Source organism: Amblyraja radiata, chromosome 33, assembly GCF_010909765.2.
Source record: "Amblyraja radiata isolate CabotCenter1 chromosome 33, sAmbRad1.1.pri, whole genome shotgun sequence".
Taxonomy (NCBI): Eukaryota; Metazoa; Chordata; class Chondrichthyes; order Rajiformes; family Rajidae; genus Amblyraja; species Amblyraja radiata.
Genome location: NC_045988.1, coordinates 3,739,490 through 3,760,897, shown reverse-complemented (window position 1 = coordinate 3,760,897; position 21,408 = coordinate 3,739,490). Strand labels below are relative to the sequence as shown.

At 49.3% G+C, this 21,408-nt stretch overlaps 1 protein-coding gene across 3 annotated transcripts in view; it reads right to left on the bottom strand.

Annotated features, from left to right (window-relative positions):
• Positions 1 to 21,408, bottom strand: part of bcl9l (BCL9 like) — a 132,501-nt gene that overhangs the window by 52,680 nt on the left and 58,413 nt on the right. Inside the window, exon 1 of one of the 3 annotated variants that reach the window (XM_033049753.1) lies at positions 11,334 to 11,470. The exons of the other annotated variants lie outside the window; for them this stretch is intronic. The gene's annotated coding sequence lies outside the window, so the exon portion shown is untranslated. Of the gene's footprint in view, positions 1 to 11,333; positions 11,471 to 21,408 lie in introns of those variants that run through there. 3 annotated transcript variants of the gene reach the window in all.

Below are 21,408 nucleotides of genomic sequence, written 5' to 3'. Positions count from 1 at the left end.
TCTGAAAATCTCTACGCTTAGCTTTCTCGCTTGCTAGTTTCATTCCCCGTCGCTGTTGAGAACTCTCAATATTGGCCCGATAAATCTCCTGTGCAGCGCAAGCCACCACGACAGCTCACCCCTCCCCCAATACTGGCAGTGTCCAGAAAAACGCCCTGGCGTACTCCTAATACAAGGAGATAACAAGATACCCAATACCAAACACACTAGTCCGAACAAACCCAGAATCCTTTCTCTGGAAATGCAGAATAATTTGATGGATGTCTCCTTAATTACTTTGGATCTTGGTCGAATACATATGGAGAAGTAGTTCTGAATCTGTCAGGACTTTTAAGGCGTTGGAAGGAACTGCAGATGCTGGTTTACACCGAAGATAGACACAAAATGCTGGAGTAACTCAGTGGGTCAGGCAGCATCTCTGGAGAAAGGGAATAGGTGACGTTTCTATATGACGCCGGCAGTCATCGAAAAAAAATCGCCAGGTGGGACAGGCCCTTAACGATGAGCAAGGAAAGGTGGAGTCCACAATGGACCATTGTTTGGAAAGGTGATAACGAGTTAACAGCCAGTGAAGCTTCACAGGACGACTAGAGTGGGGGAGGGGATGCAGAGAGGGGGGATGCAAGGGGAACATGAAGTTAGTGAAATCAATATTCACACAGCTGGGTTGTCAGCTGCCCAAGCAAAATATGATGCGTTGTTCCTCCAATTTATGCTTGGCTTCACTCTGGACGAGGCCCAGGACACAAAGGTCAGTGTGGGAATGAGAATGGGAGTTAAAGTGTTTCGTAACCGGGAGATCCAGCAGACCTAGCTGGGCCGAGCGTTAGTTTGGAGATACAGTTAGTGTTTGATGAAATGGTCGGCGAGTCTGTGCTTGGATACAAACCGAGGGATCACATCAGACCAGGCGGACTGAGCGAAGGTGCTCTGCGGAAACGATCGCCAAGTCTCGCAGTGAACACTGACTCACCGGGATAGACACAAAGTGCTGAGGGGGGATCTTATAGAAGCATATTAAATTATAAAAGGACTGGCCAGGCTAGATGCAGGAAAAATGTTCCCAATGTTGGGCGAGTCCAGAATCAGGGGCCACACAGTCTTAGAATAAAGGGGAGGTCATTTAGGACTGAGGTGAGAAAAAAAAATTCACCCAGAGAGTTGTGAATTTGTGGAATTCCCTGCCACAGAGGTCAGTGGAGGTCAAATCACTGGATGGATTTAAGAGAGTTAGATAGAGCTCTAGGGGCTGGTGGGATCAAGAGATATGGGGAAATGGCTGGCATGGGTTATTGATTGGGGACGATCAGCCATGATCACAATGAATGGCGGTGCTGGCCGAATGGCCTCCTCCTGCACCTATTTTCTATGTTTCTATGTATGCTGGAGTAACTCAGCCAGCCAGGCAGCATCTCTGGGGAGAAGGAACGGGCAGAGACCCTCAATTTGAAGAAAGGTTGAGACCCAAAAGGTCACCCCTTCCATCTCTCCAGAGATGCTGCCTGTTCCGCTGTGTTACTCCAGCATCTTGTGTCTACCTTCGGTTTAAACCAGCATCTGCAGTTCTTTCACCAGGCTGTAGCTCAGCTGGCTCTAACTCATGGAGAACAGCTCTCCAGGCACTAATTCCCATGGGAGTAGAGTTTCACAGGCAACCACTGGCACGGAACAAGAATGTATCAGACATCGGTGTCAGAAAGGAAAGTGGGGTCTGTATTTCTCAGGAATGAAGCAGCCACATCTCGTGTCAAATCCCATCCCAATTTTCATCGCTGGCTGTGATGCAAACAGGTTTACATATTTTTAATATACAATCAGGAAATTTGGTGAACAGAATATGTACTAGGGCTGGGTTTTTCAGCAGAGACAGGGCCCTCTGCACAGAGGCCTAGCCCAGCCCAGGGCCTGTTCGTTCAGGCCCAGCCTCACACAACAAGAGGCGCAGGAATTTGTATGTAAATTTTCATTCAGGCCCCGTCATTATTTACAGATGGGAAGTCTGCCCTTCCAGGAACAACGCAAAAATCAAAAAAAGCACCAATCACAAGGTTTCTCCGAAAATTTCAAACAGCCCCACTTTATTCGGCAGGGAAACTAAATGTTCAATTAGGGGCCCAGACTGGGGGGGAGAGGGGCGGGATTAGAGAAGGCAGGGAGGGAGGGTGGGTAGAGAGCGGAGACTGGAATGGGCGAGTGGGGGGAGGAAGGGAGAGGGGGGGGAGTGTGGGGGAGAGGGTGGGGAGCGGAGAGAGGAAGGGGGAGAGAGGGAGAGAAAGAGAGAGCACAGAGGAGAGAAAGAGAGGGGAGCAGGCGATAGAGGTGGGGAGTGGGGGGGGGGGAGAGAGGGGGGGATTGGGGGAGAGAGGGTGGGGAGTGGAGAGAGGAAGGGGGAGAGAGGGAGAGAGCACAGAGGAGAGAGAAAGAGAGAGAGGCAGGCGATAGAGGTGGGGAGAGAGTGGGGGTGGGGGAGGGGCATAGGAGAGAGAAAGAGAGAGGGTGGGCAGGGGATAGGGAGGGAGGCAGGGGGAGAGAAGGAGCAGGGAGAGAGGTGGGGGGAGGAGGGAGAGGGAGGTGGGGGGGGGGGGCAGGGGGAGATATGGGGAGAGATAGCAAGTTTGAAACCGGCTTCAACTGAACATTCAATAATCGCAAGTCAACCCCTGAACAAGTTATTGGAACAGCAAGGAGATGAGAAGCTAATGTGGATGCCACCGGCCCTCCCTCTCGCTCAGGCACCCACCCACGAGATTCCCTCAGGCCAGAGATACAAAGCTACTGTAAACTATTTTTAATGGATATTAATAATTTACCATCCTGCCTCATCCCAAAGCACCCGTTCCAACCTGGGACAATGCTGTATAGCCATGTTAAGTTCACGCGTACACCCTTGCTCAGGGAGGGGGGACACAAGGGCAAGGTGAGGCAGAGGTAAGGGCCCATTGAGAGAGAAAGGCAAGAATGGAGGACCAGAGGGCTGATGCCCTCACTCTCCGGAGACAGAAGCTTAGTTTAGTTTAGTGATACGGCACGGAAACAGGCCCTTCAGCCCATCGAGTCCGCACCGACCAGCAATCCCCGCACATTAACACTATCCCACACACGCTATGGACAATTTTTACACATACACCAAGCCAATTGACCTACAAACCTGTACATCTTTGGAGTGTGGGAGAAACTGAAGATCTTGGAGAAAATTATTGCATTAGTAATAATCTTTCAAAACTCTTTAGATTCTGGAGTAGTTCCTGAGGATTGGCGGGTAGCAAACGTAACCCCACTTTTTAAGAAGGAAGGGAGAGAGAAAACGGGGAATTACAGACCAGTTAGTCTAACATCGGTAGTGGGGAAACTGCTAGAGTCAGTTATTAAAGATGGGATAGCAGCACATTTGGAAAGTGGTGAAATCATTGGACAAAGTCAGCATGGATTTACAAAAGGTAAATCATGTCTGACGAATCTTATAGAATTTTTCGAGGATGTAACTAGTAGCGTGGATAGGGGAGAACCAGTGGATGTGGTGTATCTGGACTTCCAGAAGGCTTTCGACAAGGTCCCACATAAGAGATTAGTTTACAAACTTAAAGCACACGGCATTGGGGGTTCAGTATTGATGTGGATAGAGAACTGGCTGGCAAACAGGAAGCAAAGAGTAGGAGTAAACGGGTCCTTTTCACAATGGCAGGCAGTGACTAGTGGGGTACCGCAAGGCTCAGTGCTGGGACCCCAGCTATTTACAATATATATTAATGATCTGGATGAGGGAATTGAAGGCAATATCTCCAAGTTTGCGGATGACACTAAGCTGGGGGGCAGTGTTAGCTGTGAGGAGGATGCTAGGAGACTGCAAGGTGACTTGGATAGGCTGGGTGAGTGGGCAAATGTTTGGCAGATGCAGTATAATGTGGATAAATGTGAGGTTATCCATTTTGGTGGCAAAAACAGGAAAGCAGACTATTATCTAAATGGTGGCCGACTAGGAAAAGGGGAGATGCAGCGAGACCTGGGTGTCATGGTACACCAGTCATTGAAAGTGGGCATGCAGGTGCAGCAGGCAGTGAAGAAAGCGAATGGTATGTTAGCTTTCATAGCAAAAGGATTTGAGTATAGGAGCAGGGAGGTTCTACTGCAGTTGTACAGGGTCTTGGTGAGACCACACCTGGAGTATTGCGTACAGTTTTGGTCTCCAAATCTGAGGAAGGACATTATTGCCATAGAGGGAGTGCAGAGAAGGTTCACCAGACTGATTCCTGGGATGTCAGGACTGTCTTATGAAGAAAGACTGGATAGACTTGGTTTATACTCTCTAGAATTTAGGAGATTGAGAGGGGATCTTATAGAAACTTACAAAATTCTTAAGAGGTTGACCAGGCTAGATGCAGGAAGATTGCTCCCGATGTTGGGGAAGTCCAGGACAAGGGGTCACAGCTTAAGGATAAGGGGGAAATCCTTTAAAACCGAGATGAGAAGAACTTTTTTCACACAGAGAGTGGTGAATCTCTGGAACTCCCTGCCACAGAGGGTAGTCGAGAGGCCAGTTCATTGGCTATATTTAAGAGGGAGTTAGATGTGGCCCTTGTGGCTAAGGGGATCAGAGGGTATGGAGAGAAGGCAGGTACGGGATACTGAGTTGGATGATCAGCCATGATCATATTGAATGGCGGTGCAGGCTCGAAGGGCCGAATGGCCTACTCCTGCACCTAATTTCTATGTTTCTATGTTTCTAAAACCCACGCAGGTCGAAGGGAGAACGTGCAAACTCCGTACAGACAGTTTGTACCTTCTCCTTGTGTGGAATTCTTTGCCACAGAAGGCTGCAGAGACCAAGTCATTTTTAAGGCATAAATAGATAGATTCTTGATTAATACGGGTGTCAGAGGTTATGGGGAGAAGGCAGGAGAATGGGGTTAGGAGGGAGAGATAGATCAGCCATGATTGAATGGTGGAGTGGACTTGATGGGCCAAATGGCCTAATTCTACTATTCCTTATGACTGTATGAGGAGAGCAAAGGGCCGTGGCCATCGGGTTGAGCCACAAGAGACTACAGATGCTGGCATCCCGTGCAAAACACACAGTGCTGGAGGTACACAGCGGGTCGGGCAGCATCTGCGGAGGGAACGGTCTGTGGACGTTTCGGGTCAGGACCCAGGTGTCAGACTGAGGAAGGAGTGAGTTGGTGGTAACACAATGGCCATGCAAAGGATGAGCAGATCTGGGACACCATCCACACGGCTACTCAAGAACATCCAAGTCCTAACACAAGGGAGAAATTCATCATTCCGCTTCCCGACCCCCCCTTTGCCAACTTAACATCCACACTTTGTCACAAACTTTTCCCTCAGAACTGAATCAAAAGCCCTTTGATTGTGGTTCTAACTGGCTTATTATTCCCATCTCAAACTGCCAGAAGTGCAGAGAGAAATGTTTCCAAAGTTTGGTTAAGTTCTGTTCTCAGTGAAGTGCAGTGTGGCCATTGTTTATATTTCACAATGGGCGCATTGACACAAGCCAAACCCATTGGTCCCAACATGCATGTTCCACACAAGTGACATATTTCATCTCATCTAACCATCACATCCCCCGCTGCGTTTGCCCGGCTGCTGCTACACCTCAACTGTTCCTTGTTACACCGAGTCCCCTGTGCTTCAGATTCAAGATGTGGAATAAAGCACAATGGTCTCTCACCGACTGCCCTTCAATAAATACCACTCTGCATAAGGATCTGTTTATTGGCTGTAACTTTTGGATGACCCCCTCACTCATAGTCCATCCAACGTAAACACATTGTAGATTCCAAATTCAGCGGATAATCACAGAGCCAGAGTCACACTGCACGCAAACAGGCCCTTCGGCCCAACATGCCCCATTTAAACTAGCCCCATTTGCATGCATTGGCCCTTATCCCATTAAACCTTTCCTATCCGTGTACCTATCCAAAAGCATGCAGGTACAGCAGGCAGCGAAGAAAGCGAATGGCATGTTGGCCTTTATAACAAGAGGAATCGAATATAGGAGCAAAGAGGTCCTTCTGCAGTTGTACAGAGCCCTAGTGAGACCACACCTGGAGTATTGTGTGCAGTTTTGGTCCCCTAATTTGAGGAAGGACATTCTTGCTATTGAGGGAGTACAGCGTAGGTTTACGAGGTTAATTCCCGGGATGGCAGGACTGTCATATGCTGAGAGAATGGAGCAGCTGGGCTCGTACACTCTGGAGTTTAGAAGGATGAGAGGGTATCTCATTGAAACATATAAGATTGTTAAGGGCTTGGACACGCTAGAGGCAAGAAACATGTTCCCGATGTTGGGGGAGTCCAGAACCAGGGGCCACAGTTTAAGAATAAGGAGTAAGCCATTTAGAACGGAGACGAGGAAACACTTTTTCTCACAGAGAGTGGTGAGTCTGTGGAATTCTCTGCCTCAGAGGGCGGTGGAGGCAGGTTCTCTGGATGCTTTCAAGAGAGAGCTAGATAGGGCTCTTAAAAATAGTGGAGTCAGGGGATATGGGGAGAAGGCAGGAACGGGGCATTGATTTGGGATGATCAGCCATGATCACATTGAATGGCGGTGCTGGCTGGAAGGGCCGAATGGCCTACTCTTGCACCTATTGTCTATTGTCTAATGTATTGTCTTTCAAATATCGTTATAGTGCCTGCCTCAAATACCTCCTTTGGCAGCTCATTCTATATACCCACCATCCTCTGAGTGAAAAATATATTCTTCAGGTTTCTATCAAATCTTGGGCTCTCTCCTTAAACAGGTACTCTGGTCCTTGATTCACCTACTCTGGGTAAAAGCCTCTGTGCATTCACCTTATCTATTCCCCTCTTGAAATCATACACCTCTGTAAGATCACCCTCCAAGGAATAGAGTCCTAGTCTGCCCAACCTCTCCCTGTGGCTCAGGCCCTCATGACCTGGCAACATCCTCGTAAATCTTCTCTGTGCTCTTCTCAGCTTAACAACACCCTCCCTGTAGCAAGGTGATCAAAACAACAAAACACTACTCCAAATGTGAAGTCTGCAGTAGGGTCTCGACCCGAAACGTCGCCTATTTCCTTCGCTCCATAGATGCTGCCTCACCCGCTAAGTTACTCCAGCATTTTTTGTCTAACTCCAAATGTGACCTCACCAATGTCTTGTGCAACTGCAACATAACATCCCACCTTCTGCAATCAGTTCCCTGAATGATGGCCAATGTACCAAAAAATCTTATTGACCACACTATTGACCAAAGATCCTATAGACCACTCCTGCGAAATGTAATGGGCTGACGTGTAGTACGCAACGGAGCGGAACGTGGGCCTTTTTTTCATCCATTTCAGTAACCCGACCCGACCCGACCCGCAGTGTAATCAACGTTGCGGGGGGAACAGTTTGTGCTAATAAATTATAATTCTGAAAACGAGGAGAATATTTTTCCCAAATAACTTTTATTTTTACGAGGATGTTTCCGTAACCGGCTTCCGTCTCCGCACTGGTATCCGATGGGATCTTTGGTGCGGAGACGGAAGCCGGTTACGGAAATGGGGCCGAAAATTACCCGTGAATCTGCCCATGAACGTACTACGTCTTTTTCGTCGAGTGGACCATCTTGCTCACTGTAGGGTCTTTGCTGTTGACCAACATCATCTGCATTAAACAGCATTGGCCACACTTCAGCCCATCAGCCCAGCTGATCGCGAGCCTTTATCTCTCCATGTTATTCATAACCAACTTCACTGTCTTCGATGCCAATGCCTTGGTGCCATCTGCAAACTCCCCAATCATGCCTTGTCCATTGTTGATATGAACCACAAACAACAATAGGCCCCGAGGCCCACCACTCATCGCAGGCTTCCAGTCCGAAAGGTACCCTTCCACCACTCTCTGCTTCTCTCCACAAACTAGCCTGCTAGCCAGCTCTTCCTGGATCTCAGTCGATCCAACCTTCCAGGGCAGACAAAATTGCTGGAGAAACTCAGCGGGTGAGGCAGCATCTATGGAGCGAAGGAATAGGCGACGTTTCGGGTCGAGACCCGGAAGGGTCTCGACCCGAAACGTCGCCTATTCCTTCGCTCCATAGATGCTTTCCGGGTCTCGACCCGAAACGTCACCTATTCCTTCGCTCCATAGATGCTGCCTCATCCGCTGAGTTTCGCCAGCATTACTGTCTACCTTCGATTTTCCAGCATCTGCAGTTCCCTCTTTAACCTACTTTTCAATATCTGGATTGGGGTCAAGGAAAAGAGCGTTCACGTCGATCGCGGCCCCGTTTCCACCAATCGTTCCACCACCACCCACAAGAGCCGACAAGACAGACACCATTGTGTGCAGATGCCGAGATGTGAGTTCAGCTCTGGCTGAACAACTTCTAATCTTGTGTGTGTGGGCTCGATAAGAAGAAGACTGTCTGGATTGAACGATGATTAGTTTCATTACAATAGACAATAGGTGCAGGAGTAGGCCATTCAGCCCTTCGAGCCAGCACCGCCATTCAATGTGATCATGGCTGATCATCCCCAATTACCCTCTGCTCCTGCAAGGATTTCAATCGGTGACTCAACGATTTCCTCATGAGCACGATGCACACGTGACTGTACCCTAGTGTGTTGTGGGGTAACAGCGTGATTCTCACCAGCGCCAAGCCTAGTGTTGCGCCACCGAACGCACAACACAGTGGAGGCAAACACAAAATGCTGGAGTAACTCAGCGGGACAGGCAGCGTCTCTGGAGAGAAGGAATGGGCGACGTTTTGCTGTCGAGACCCATCTTCAGTCTCGATGGGATCTATCGCAGTCGCTGCCTCAAAAAGGCTGGCAGCATCATCAAAGACCCACACCATCCTGGCCACACACTCACCTCCCTGCTACCTTCAGGTAGAAGGTACAGGAGCCTGAAGACTGCAACAACCAGGTTCAGGAATAGCTACCTCCCCACAGCCATCAGGCTATTAAACTCAACTCAAACAAAACTCTGAACATTAATAGCCCATTATCTGTTTATTTGCACTTTATCAGTTTATTTATTCATGTGTGTATATATTTATACAATGGTATATGGACACACTGATCTGTTTTGTAGTCAATGCCTACTATGTTCTGTTGTGCTGAAGCAAAGCAAGAATTTCATTGTCTTATCAGGGACACATGACAATAAACTCTCTTGAATCTTGAATCTTGAAAACGTCACCCATTCCTTCTCTCCAGAGACGCTGCCTGTCCCGCTGAGTTACTCCAGCATTTTGTGTCCATCTTCGGTTTAAACCAGCATCTGCAGTTCCTTCCCACACGACACAGTGGAGGAACGGTACCCGCCAGCACTAATTACCGATGCTACAGATCCCAATTTAGAGGTGATGGATCCCAGTGGTACACAGCGCCAGGCCGCTTGCCACTGACAAAACCCATTCTAGACATGGAGCTCGGTCTGTCTGGCTCAACAATCCCACCATTCAACTCTCGGTGTTTTTTTTCTTGTCTAATAAGCTGGACAATAAGTGACCAGAGACCACGCTGAATGCAAGTGTGACCTCCACCATCTTCCAGCGTCTGCGTGAGGGAGGAACTGCAGATGCTGGTTTGCACCGAAGATAAGACACGATATGCTGGAGTAACTCAGATGCGGGGCGGGCATCTTATTTTATTTCTTTATTTCTTTATTTATATAGCACATTTTTAGTCAACTTGCATTGACCCCAAAGTGCTTCACATAATTACATTCACACACACAGGCAAAGGTGGGTGAAGTGTCTTGCCCAAGGACACAACGACAGTATGCACTCCAAGCGGGATTCGAACCAGCTACCTTCCGGTTGCCAGCCGAACACTTAGCCCATTGTGCCATCTTCTCTGGAGAGAAGGAATGGGTCGAGTCCCTCAGTCTGAAGAAGGGCGAGGCTGCATCTCCGGAGAGAAGGAATGGGCGACATTTCTGGAAGGGTCTCGACCCGAAACGTCGCCCATTCCTTCTCTCCGGAGATGCTGCCTGCCCCCACTGAGTCACCCCAGCATTTTGTGTCTATCTTCCAGCATCTATCAGCTGCGGTACAGGGACACTAACACTAACAGCACAGGAGACCCTTCTTCCCTGTGGCGATAAAATTATACTACTCCTCCCCTTCTGATGTGGGGTAGACTGAGACTGACTCCCCTCTCCCTCCCCCCCCCCCCCCCAAATCCTCTCCACTCGTCACTTAAATTTCATGTTTCATGTATTTTGTGTTTTTATGGCTGTTGGCAGATCAATCTCCTTCCTGGGATAAATAAAGTCCTATCGTATCGTATGGTAGGGTAAACATAGAAACATAGAAGATAGGTGCAGGAGTAGGGCATTCGGCCCTTCGAGCCTGCACCGCCATTCAATATGATCACGGCTGATCATCTAACTCAGTATCCCGTACCTGCCTTCTCTCCATACCCCCTGATTCCTTTAGCCACAAGGGCCACATCTAACTCCCTCTTAAATATAGCAAATGAACTGGCCTCAACTACCTTCTGTGGCAGAGAGTTCCACAGATTCACCACTCTCTGCGTGAATTTTTTTTTTCTCATCTCGGTCCAAAAAGACTTCCCCCTTATCCTCAAACTGTGACCCCTTGTTCTGGACTTCCCAAAACATCGGGGGGAAATCTTCCTGCATCTAGCCTGTCCAACCCCTTAAGAATTTTGTAAGTGTCTATAAGATCCCCCCCTTGTGTGTGGGTAGGCGTGTTATGCAGTAGATGACCAGCAGGGAGTGCCCAAGGCAGGCAGGAATGAGCTGCTATTCCCCAGGGAAGTGTCTGGGTCATAGTTCAGCCTCCTCTCTGGCGGGCCGGGACGAGAGTCCAGCTCACCGTTTGGCCATTCATTGTCAATATCCCCCCCCCCCACACAGCCCGGTTCAGATCGCCAAGCAAGAAATATCGACAAGCTACAGTAACCTAAACACCAGGCATCGCAATGTACATTCATCTACACAAAGTAAATGCCCCGACATCACGAGGCTTTGTAGCTACTGAACTTGTCACTGTACTCGACACATGCTCTTTGAGGTCCTCCCTTGCAATCCTTGGTCTCAACTCCAAGTTAAATGGAATTTTTGTCTTAAATCGGGTAAAGGCCTCTAAACACCAGAGTATACTGGCCGGGGCCTTATCTGTAGCAGCTATAAAACACAGAGCTTAATGAACAACACACCCCGAGACTCAGATTCATGAATTCCTACAGCTCGACAACTGACTCCCAAACCTGTACTACAAGTTTCTCTCTCTGTCTCTCTCCCTCGCTCTCTCTCACTTGTACACAACTCTGGCCGCAGCAGAGACTGTCAACTACATCCGAGGTCGCTACTCCCAACAAAGGAATGAATGATCTTACTGGCGTGTGCTTCCAGTAGCTCGGACAGCAGGCTCATGATTCCAGAGGGACACCCTTTCCTCTCAATCCCAGCCGCGGGCAGCTCTGGAGAGCAGACTTGTTGTAGTTTCTGTGCAAAAGGCTGTCGTGACTCACCTGTCACAACGTGACCCACACAGGGCGGGCCACAACTCTCAGCTTGGGTTACCTGGATACACACTAGCACAGTGCGGGCTATTTCACACATGCACGCACACGCACATACACACACGCGCGCACATACATACACACACACACACACACACAAGCACACACACACGCACATACACACACACGCACATACACACGCGCGCACATACACACGCGCGCACATACACGCACATGCACATACACACGCGCGCACATACATACACGCACAAGCACACACACACGCACGCACATAGACACACACACGCGCACGCACGCAAATACACGCATGCACACACACGCGCACGCGCGCATACACACGCACGCACGCACACACGCGCACGCACACACACACGCGCACACACACACGCACGCGCACACACACACGCACGCGCACACACACACACACGCACTCCGCCCCTGGGTCTCTCTGCATCCCATTCTCTCCCCTCATTGCAACCTGCTGCTTAATATTCTGAGACCAACCTCTCTGTGTCCCACTCCCGTTTCTCTTCCATGGCCTTACCCTTCTCCCCCCACAATATCTCCCCAGGACTGGGATTACATTGATTTGGTACGAAAAATCTATCCAACCACGTGAAACCCCTCGTTCGTAAAATAGCAGAGATTGTGTGGAAGAGTGGGGGAGAGAGAGGGAGAGGGAGGGAGAGGGGGAGGGGGAGGGAGAGGGGGAGAGAGAGACACACACACAATGGAGAGTGTGGGTGTGTAATGGAGAGGGAGAGAGAGAGAAAGGGGGTGCAATGGAGTGTGGGGGTGGGGGGCAATGGGGAGTGGGGGGGCAATAGAGGAGGAGGTGCAATGAATAGTGTGAGGTGAAGGGACAACGGAGAGAGGGGGTGCAAGGGCAATGGGGTGTAATGGAGAGAGACCAAAGTTGAAGGAAGGAGCAGTTGAAGTGTGAGGAGGAAAGAGCCGCAGGTGGCGAATGTAGGAAAGATGAAGGCATGAGAGTATTAGAGAGGGAGACGAGGTGGAAGACAAGTCAAGCCACAGGTAGAAACACAAATGTAAGGGGTTGTGGGGGAAACGCGTGTCATTTGCACGTACTAGCTCACATCTATGACACACTCCCTAGCCTTTTCCCCCATTCCTCTCTCCTTGGCTTGGCTCCACCTTGTGTCACTTGCCCTCAGTTTCCACGAGAGATCAAGTGTTGCAAACCTGGACCATATTTTTACTCATCGCAAATGTCTTCAGCTCCTCATCTGCCAACCTCTTGAATTTTAGTTCACAAACCAGTGCTCGAATCCACCTCCCTAACCTTACCCCCGCCAACCTCTTCCAACCCTGCAACCCTCAACCACACCCCAAGATCTGTGTGCCCCCCCTAATTCTACCCTCGTGTACCCCAAGTTTAAAATCGCCATTGGTGGCCACTCTCATCTGTCCAGCCTCCAAGCTCTGGAATTCCTTTTGTAAATCATTCTCCCCTCTCGCTCATTTTGGATGATCCTTAAAAACCACCTCTTCTTCCCACTGGCACGTTGGCTCGTGTCCTTTATTTGACTTGCATTCTTGTGAAGAACATTTTATTGCTTGGAGGCAGAACATAATGCAGTTCTTGCGCAGAGGAAAAAAACACAATCCAGCCCGAGTTGGTTTCCTGTTCACCATCCACACATAAAGGACATCTGGACCGGTGTTGGAGGAGGATAGTCATGGGGAGAAGGCAGGAGAATGGGGTGGATGAGGGAGAGATCGGTCGGCCATGATTGAACAGACTTGATGGGCCGAACGGCCTAGTTCTGCTCCTAGAACATCTAATCTAGAGTTCACCTTCCTCACCTGCTAGATGTGGACTGTGGCTCCAACATACATAGAAACATAGAAAATAGGTGCAGGAGGAGGCCATTCGGCCCTTCGAGCCAGCACCGCCATTCATTGTGATCATGGCTGATCGTCCCCTATCAATAACCTGTGCTTGCTTTCTCCCCATATCCCTTGACTCCACTAGCCCCTAGAGCTCTATCTAACTCTCTCTTAAATCCATTATCCAAACTTCACCCATTCTTAATATAATGTGTCATTAAACAGAATCCAGATTTGCTTCCCCCCCCCCCCCCCCACCCCACAAAATAAAAACATCCCCCACTGCATCTGTCTGACTCCAATTTTAAGGTTATGGCCCCTTGTTCTGGATTTTTCCACCAAAGGAAATGGTTTCTCTCGATCGAATCCCACCGTAATTTTAAACACCTTGCTTAGATCATCCCGTAATCCTATAAACTCAACAGAAATACGTGGTCTATTTTGTAACCTCACGGTTTAACCAGAGATGTTTTGTCATCGCTGTAGTAATCTGTGCCTCATGAGATCCACATACACAACCTGATGTTCACGATTTAACAAAACTCAGTATTATACTCCCAAGTAGTCTGGTCAAGCCTTTGTAAAAAGTAACGGGCAAATCCCCCACTTAAAAAACATCCCGCTGAAGCTAAATCCTAATGCTTCATCTAACATTTAGAGTCGTTTAGTTGAGTTTAGAGATACAGCACAGATACAGGCCCTTCGACCATCGAGTCGGTGCCAACCAGTGATCCCCACACACTAACACTATCCAGGGTGTGTGTGTGTAGGATACACGCTAATCAGTGCGGACTGGATGGGCCGAATGGCCTGTTTCCGCGCTGTATCTCTAAACTAAACTCTAAACTAGGGACAATTTTACCGAAGCCAATTAACCTACAAACCTGTACGCCTTTGGAGTGTGGGAGGAAACCGGAACACCCGGAGAAAATGTATGTGTGACTTTTAATTACGTGACGCTAGATGGACACAAAATGCTGGGGTAGCTCAGCAGGACGGGCAACATCACTGGAGAGAACGAATGGGTGACATTTAATTTTCTCCGGGTGCTCCGGTTTCCTCCCACACTCCAAAGGCAGGTCACGGGGAGAACGTACAAACTCAGCACACACAGCACCACGCGGTCAGGATGGAACCCGGATCTCTGCCGCTGTGAGGCAACAACCCAACCGCTTGTGCCACCCTGGCACCCCGTAGCAAGTTGGTAAAATGCCACTGTATAATTTTATCAATGATGCCCAAGTAGAGCATTGGGTAAATACAGAATAAGACGTTCCCATTCTAATCTCCAAATAAATACATATGGATCAGGTGCAATGTGTGTTATATGTGGACTAAAACTCCCTGGTGCTTCTAACGCCCGACTAATCTAATATGTCTGCAATGTTTCAGGGGGTCGCTATCATTAAGGGTAAATTTGGTTCTGGATTAGTAAGGGCATCAAAGGGGGAAGGCATGAGAATGGGGTTATGAGGGGAAACATAGATCAGCCATGAAGGGCTGAAGGGCTGAAGGGCCTCAATTCTGCAACCATGTCTCATGGTCTTATGGAACACCCACAGTGATGGTCTCCCTGAATTTTTAGACGTCATACAAAGTCAAAAATGAATACAAATTAACTTGGAAATAACTTTAGTAAATGTGAGTGAGCTGAGATAATGGTTAGGGGTATGAAGGAACTGCAGATGCTGCTTTAAACTGAAGATAGACACAAAAACTTACAAAATTCTTAAGGGGTTGGACAGGCTAGATGCAGGAAGATTGCTCCCGATGTTGGGGAAGTCCAGGACAAGGGGTCACAGCTTAAGGATAAGGGGGAAATCCTTTAAAACCGAGATGAGAAGAACATTTTTCACACAGAGAGTGGTGAATCTCTGGAACTCCCTGCCACAGAGGGTAGTCGAGGCCAGTTCATTGGCTATATTTAAGAGGGAGTTAGATGTGGCCCTTGTGGCTAAGGGGATCAGAGGGTATGGAGAGAAGGCAGGTACAGGATACTGAGTTGGATGATCAGCCATGATCATATTGAATGGCGGTGCAGGCTCGAAGGGCCGAATGGCCTACTCCTGCACTTAATTTCTATGTTTCTATGTTTCTAAAGTGCTGGAGTAACTCAGCGGGACAGGCAGCATCTCTGGAGAGAAGGAATGGGTGACGTTTCGGGTTCCGAAACGTCACCCATTCCTTCTCTCCAGAGATGCTGCCTGTCCCGCTGAGTTACTCCAGCACTTTGTGTCTATCTAAAGGGCCTGTCCCACTGTACGAGGTAATTCAAGAGCTCTCCCGCGTTCTAAAAAAATCAAACTCGTGGTAAGTACGTAGAATGTACGTAGCGGCTACGTCGGAGCTCGTGGATGTCTCGTATTGGCTCGTAACGCTAACGGCGGGTACTCGGGGAAACTGTGAAAAATGTCCACGAGAGCCTACGAACAGCTATTGCCCGTAATTCTCCGAGTTCGAATCAGGGGAAACTCGGGAGAAACTCTTGAATTGCCTCGTACAGTGGGACAGGCCCTTTAGGGATGAAGTTTACGTACCCTCGTTGGTAGGACATGACCAGAGGCTTTCTCAAGTTTCTGTGGAGAGCATCTCATGTCCAATCAATCTATTTACCAATAAACTGGGTGAAAGATTAGAGACTTGCAAACTGGAGTTTGAGTAGAACAATGAACTAATTGCCTGATAAGGCAAGATGGGGAGCTGAATGGAGCAGAAGGGATACTGATGAACTGATCATGTGAAAGCCAAAACCAAGGCAAATGGGGAGGTGGGAAGTTTTCCAATCTGGATCTATAAAACATAAATTAGACCGTTTTCTTAATGGTGAGAAAGGAGGAAGTGATAGATTGGCAACAGACTTGGCGTTTCAATGCACAAGGCAGCTGGAACGTGAAGGTGATTCTGTGATGCTTTTGTTTGAGAGCGCGTTGATCAGACACCACTGGGGCGACTGTGTAGATGCAGGAAGATTGCTCCCGATGTTGGGGAAATCCAGGACAAGGGGTCACAGCTTAAGGATAAGGGGGAAATCCTTTAAAACCGAGATGAGAAGAACTTTTTCCACACAGAGAGTGGTGAATCTCTGGAATTTTTTGTTAGAGGGTTGTCGAGGCCAGTTCATTGGCTATATTTAAGAGGGAGTTAGATGTGGCCCTTGTGGCTAAGGGGATCAGAGGGTATGGAGAGAAGGCAGGTACGGGATACTGAGTTGGATGATCAGCTATGATCATATTGAATGGCGGTGCAGGCTCGAAGGGCCGAATGGCCTACTCCTGCACCTAATTTCTATGTTTCTATGTTTCTATGTGTTCAGTTTGGGGTACCCTCCCTCAGTAAAGGACCCGTCCTACGAGCATGCGACTGCATGCGGCAAGCGCGACCAAACCGAGTGAAGTCCGAGCGAAGTCCGCGGGAAGTACATCAGCCAGGACGGTGTTCAGAGCAGATTCACATCAATCATGTCACAGAGTCATACAGTGTGGAAACAGGCCCTTTGGCTAAACATGTCCCAGCTACACTAGTCCCACCTGCCTGCATTTGGCCCAATCCCTCCAAACCTGTCCTATCCATGTACCTGCCTGTACTGTTTCTTAAACATTGCGATAGTCCCAGCCTCAACTACCTCCTCTGGCAGCTCGTTCTATGCACCCTCCACCATTTGTGTGAAAAGGTCACCCATCGGGTTCACTTTGACTGAAGAAGACTCTCGACACGAAACGTTACCCATTCCTTCTCCCCAGAGATGCTGCCGGTCCCGCTGAGTTACTCCAGCTTTGTGTCCATCTTCAAATGACGTCACACGTTCCAGACGGCTGTGCGTACGCATGTAATCACGCCTGACCTTCGCCGGACCATCGCGGCTCAACGTGACCACGAGGTCGCGTAATTTGCGTGCCAAGGCCCTTTACAGATCAAACAACGATCGGGTGATCATGCTGTTATGAAAACGCTTGCTGTCCCAGCACAAAGGCCCTGAAAGCACCGAGCCAGTAGTGTCTGTGGAGGTCCACATCTCAGTTGTGGCGATCAGTCCACCATTCTGTATCTCCTGCCCACACTTCCCCCTGGAACACACAATCAAACTGCACAGGAGGCCACAACGTGGGCCATCATGCCTGCATTGGGGTTTTTGAATCTGTTCAGTGCCACTGGCTCCCAGTCTGAAGAAAGGTCTGGACCTGAAACGTCGCCTATTCCTTTTTCTCCAGGGAACGCTGCCTGACCCTCTGAGTTTTAGATTAGATTAGATTAGATTTCCTTTATTGTCATTCAGACCTTTCGGTCTGAACAAAATGCTGTTGCCTGCAGCCATACATGTAATAATAACAACACACAATAAACACAAATTAACATCCACCACAGTGAGTTCACCAAACACCTCCTCACTGTGATGGAGGCAAAAGTCTTAGAGTTACTGTCTCTTCCCTCCTCTTCTCCCTCTGTGCCGAGGCGATACCCCACCGGGCGATGGTATCAGTCCCGCGGTTCAAGCTCCGCGGCCCGGGGGTGGTCGAAGCTGCCGCCCTCCAGTCCAGCGGACGCAGCTGTTGCAACGGGAGCTCCGGAAAACAGGCACCAGCCTGTGACCTGCGAGCTCCCGACATTGTCATCCACTGGCCCGCGGCCCAGCCCCGGATCCAGGTCAACGCCGCCGCCAGAACGCCGCCTCAGCCGCCGGAGCACCGTCTCTGCCCCGCACCGGGCCGCCCACACGGCAGCGTCTCAGCCCCGCACCGGGCTGCCCCCACGGGAGCGCCTTCCAGCCGGGACCCAGGCCGCTCACACGGGAGCGCCTTCCAGCCGGTAGCCGTGCCGCCCACACGGGAGTGTCTCAGCCCCGCGCCGTCCGCCCTCACCGGAGCGCCGAGTCGTGCCGCTACCCGGACATCGCCACAGCTCGAAGACGGCCAGCCTCGCGTTGGTGAGTCCTGGCTGGCTCTACCTCCGGATCCTCGAGGTCGGTCGCAGGTTGGAGGTCGCCAGCTCCGCCATTAGGCCTCAGCGCAGACGGGGGAAGAGAAGGGGGATACGACAAAAAAGTCGCATTCCCCCGAAGGGAGAGACAGAAAGCCCTGTTTCACCCCCCCCCCCCGCACACACATAACACCACATAATAACCAAAACATTTACTAAACTAGACAAAAAAAACAACACAAAAAAGTAAAAACAGACAGACTGCAGGCGAGCCGCAGCCGTATCACAGCGCCGCCATGTTGTGAAAATAGTGGGGGAAAAACTGGCAGTGAACAGGTTAAAAAGGCCTCCACATAACGAATTTTCCCCTTTGCAAATATCTCTTGAAAGTTAACATGGGGTCTCCTTCAATCCTTAATAATATGGTGTTAACTTGTTGAGCTACAAAAAAAAGTTAATCTCTGTTTAATTGACTAATAATCTTTTGATAACTCTCGCCCTTCTGTTCCCAACTTTCCTTCCATTCTTTAAATACTTGATGATTTTTTTTTTCTCGTGATCTCCAATCTTTCCTGTTCCAAGGAGAACAATCCTAACATTTGTCTCCTCGTACAACGATATCATAAATACAAGTAGATTAATGAAGTGAATAGACGCCAATGACGTTTGGCCTACACCTCCCCATCCAGCTCACACTGCTGCTCCAAACAGGCTTGTGTTTGAGAACCAGCCTCCTGTCATTCCCTGGGATTCAAGTTCCTCCTCATCCTTGACCATCCCACGCGTTGAGCAGAGCTATTCTCACTCGGCCAGGTCAAGCACACTTTGGCACCAACCCCGGCACCAACACTCACATGCGTAGGATGCTGGTTTAGACTGAAGAAAGGATCAAAAAGCTGGAGTAACTCAGAGGGTCAGGCAGCATTCTCTGACGTTTCAGGTCCAGACCCTTCTTCAGACTGGGAGTCGGGGGGGGGGGGGGGGGGGGAAAGGAAACGCGAGATATCGACCAGATATGCAAAAGAGTAACGATGACAAAGGAAACGGGCTATTTTAGCTGTGGGTTAGTGAACACAAGTTACAGAGAGACTCAACAAGATGACTGAAGCTAGTACAACTTGTGTGGGAGGGATAGAAAATAGGTGCAGGAGTAGGCCATTCGGCCCTTCGAGCCTGCACCGCCATTCAATGTGATCATGGCTGATCATCCAACTCAGTATCCTGTACCTGCCTCCTCTCCATACCCCCTGATCCCTTTAGCCACAAGGGCCACATCTAACTCCCTCTTAAATATAGCCAATGAACTGGCCTCAACTACCTTCTGCGGCAGAGAATTCCACAGATTCACCACTCTCTGTGTGAAAAATGTTTTCCTCATCTCGGTCCTAAAAGATTTCCCCCTTATCCTTAAACTGTGACCCCTTATTCTGGACTTCCCCAACATCGTGAACAATCTTCCTGCATCTAGCCTGTCCAACCCCTTAAGAATTTTGTAAGTTTCTATAAGATCCCCCCTCAATCTGGGATGGGAGAGGGGATGCAAGGATTATCTGAAGTTAGAGAAATCAATATTCAATCTGCTATATTCAAAATCACATGGTGGCTGGGTTTTTTGTATTCTGGGATAATGATGGATCCAATCTGAATGTTTATCTTCTCTCAATAGCCCAGGCCTTGATGAATAAATTCTCATGTTTGGTTTCAAACCCCCTCCCCCAGGTCTGCCCAGATATCCATCCCGAAAACTCTCATGGATATCTGCACAACTCCAATGCTGCCTTCTCACGCAGCTCCAATCTTCAGTGAAGATAGACACAAAGTGCTGGAGTGACTCAGAGGGCTAGGCAGCACCTCTGGAGAGAAAGGATTCGGTGACGTTTCGGGTAAGAACCCCCTCTTCTGGAAAAGGATTCTGACCCCAAACGCCACCAGTCCTTTTTCTCCAGAAATGCTGCCCAATCCGCTGTTACTCCAGCACTTTGTGCCTATCTTTGGTATAAACCAGCATCTGCAGTTCCTTCCCACACACATCTCCAATGTACTGTTCTTGCAGGAATCCACCGGGTGGCGCCAGCAATGGCTGCCTCGCCAACAGTCTGTCCCTTCCTTCTTTCTTGTTTGATGGTTTGTGTTAAATATATGTTCATTAGTTCATTAGCTGGTTTTAATGGGGGGGGGAGGAAACCTTTTATAATCACTCACCTTGACGGAGATGGGATTTTTTTCTGTATCGTATCTCCGTCCGCACTGCGGCCTAACATCGTGGAGCTGGCGGCCTCTGCTGGAGACCCGACTTTGGGAGCTCCAAACGCGAGAGTCCGGGGGCTTTAACAGCGTGGAGCTCGCGGCCCCTGGTTCGGGACCGACTTCGGGAGTTCCAAACGCGAGAGTCCGGGGGCTTTAACAGCGTGGAGCTCGCGGCCCCTGGTTCGGGACCGACTTCGGGAGCTCCGTGGCACAAGAGCTTCGACCGCCTCGACACGGGGGCTTCGATCGCCGGCTGCGGGAGCTCCGATCACCCCGACTGCGGACGGTTTGATTGCCCCGACCGCGGGAGAATAAAGAGGAAGAAGTTTGGAATGGGGAATGTGGGGAATCCACTGTGGTGGATGTTTATGTTGACTTTTATGTAGTTGTGTGTCTTGGTGTTTTTTGTCGTATGGCTGTTTAGTAAATCGAATTTCACTGTACCTTCATTGGTACACGTGACAATAAACTGAGCTTGAAACCTTGACCTATGTCAAAGAGCTCAAGAGGTGGCATCAAGAACTAGCAGCGAGGCTTTTGGTTTGATTCATGTTCTTCATTCAAAGACCATAGTGTTATGTGGCATAAGTGCCTGCTTTTTCATATTCCTGCATTCTTTGGACTTTAGGCTTTAGAGATGCAGCGTGGAAATAAGCCGCTTGGCCCACCGATTCTACGCCGACCAGCGATCACCCTGTACATTAACGCTATCTTACACACGGGGGACAATTTACAAAATGATGGGCCGAATGGCCTAATTCTACTCCCCATCACTTATGACCTTATTACCGAAGCCAATTAAACTTACAAACCTGCACGTAGGAGCAAACCCACCCAATTTTCATTGTTCCACCAAGGGAGGTCTTGCCCAGGAACTACAATCTGGAATTCCGTCTTACATGGATAGGACGGGTTT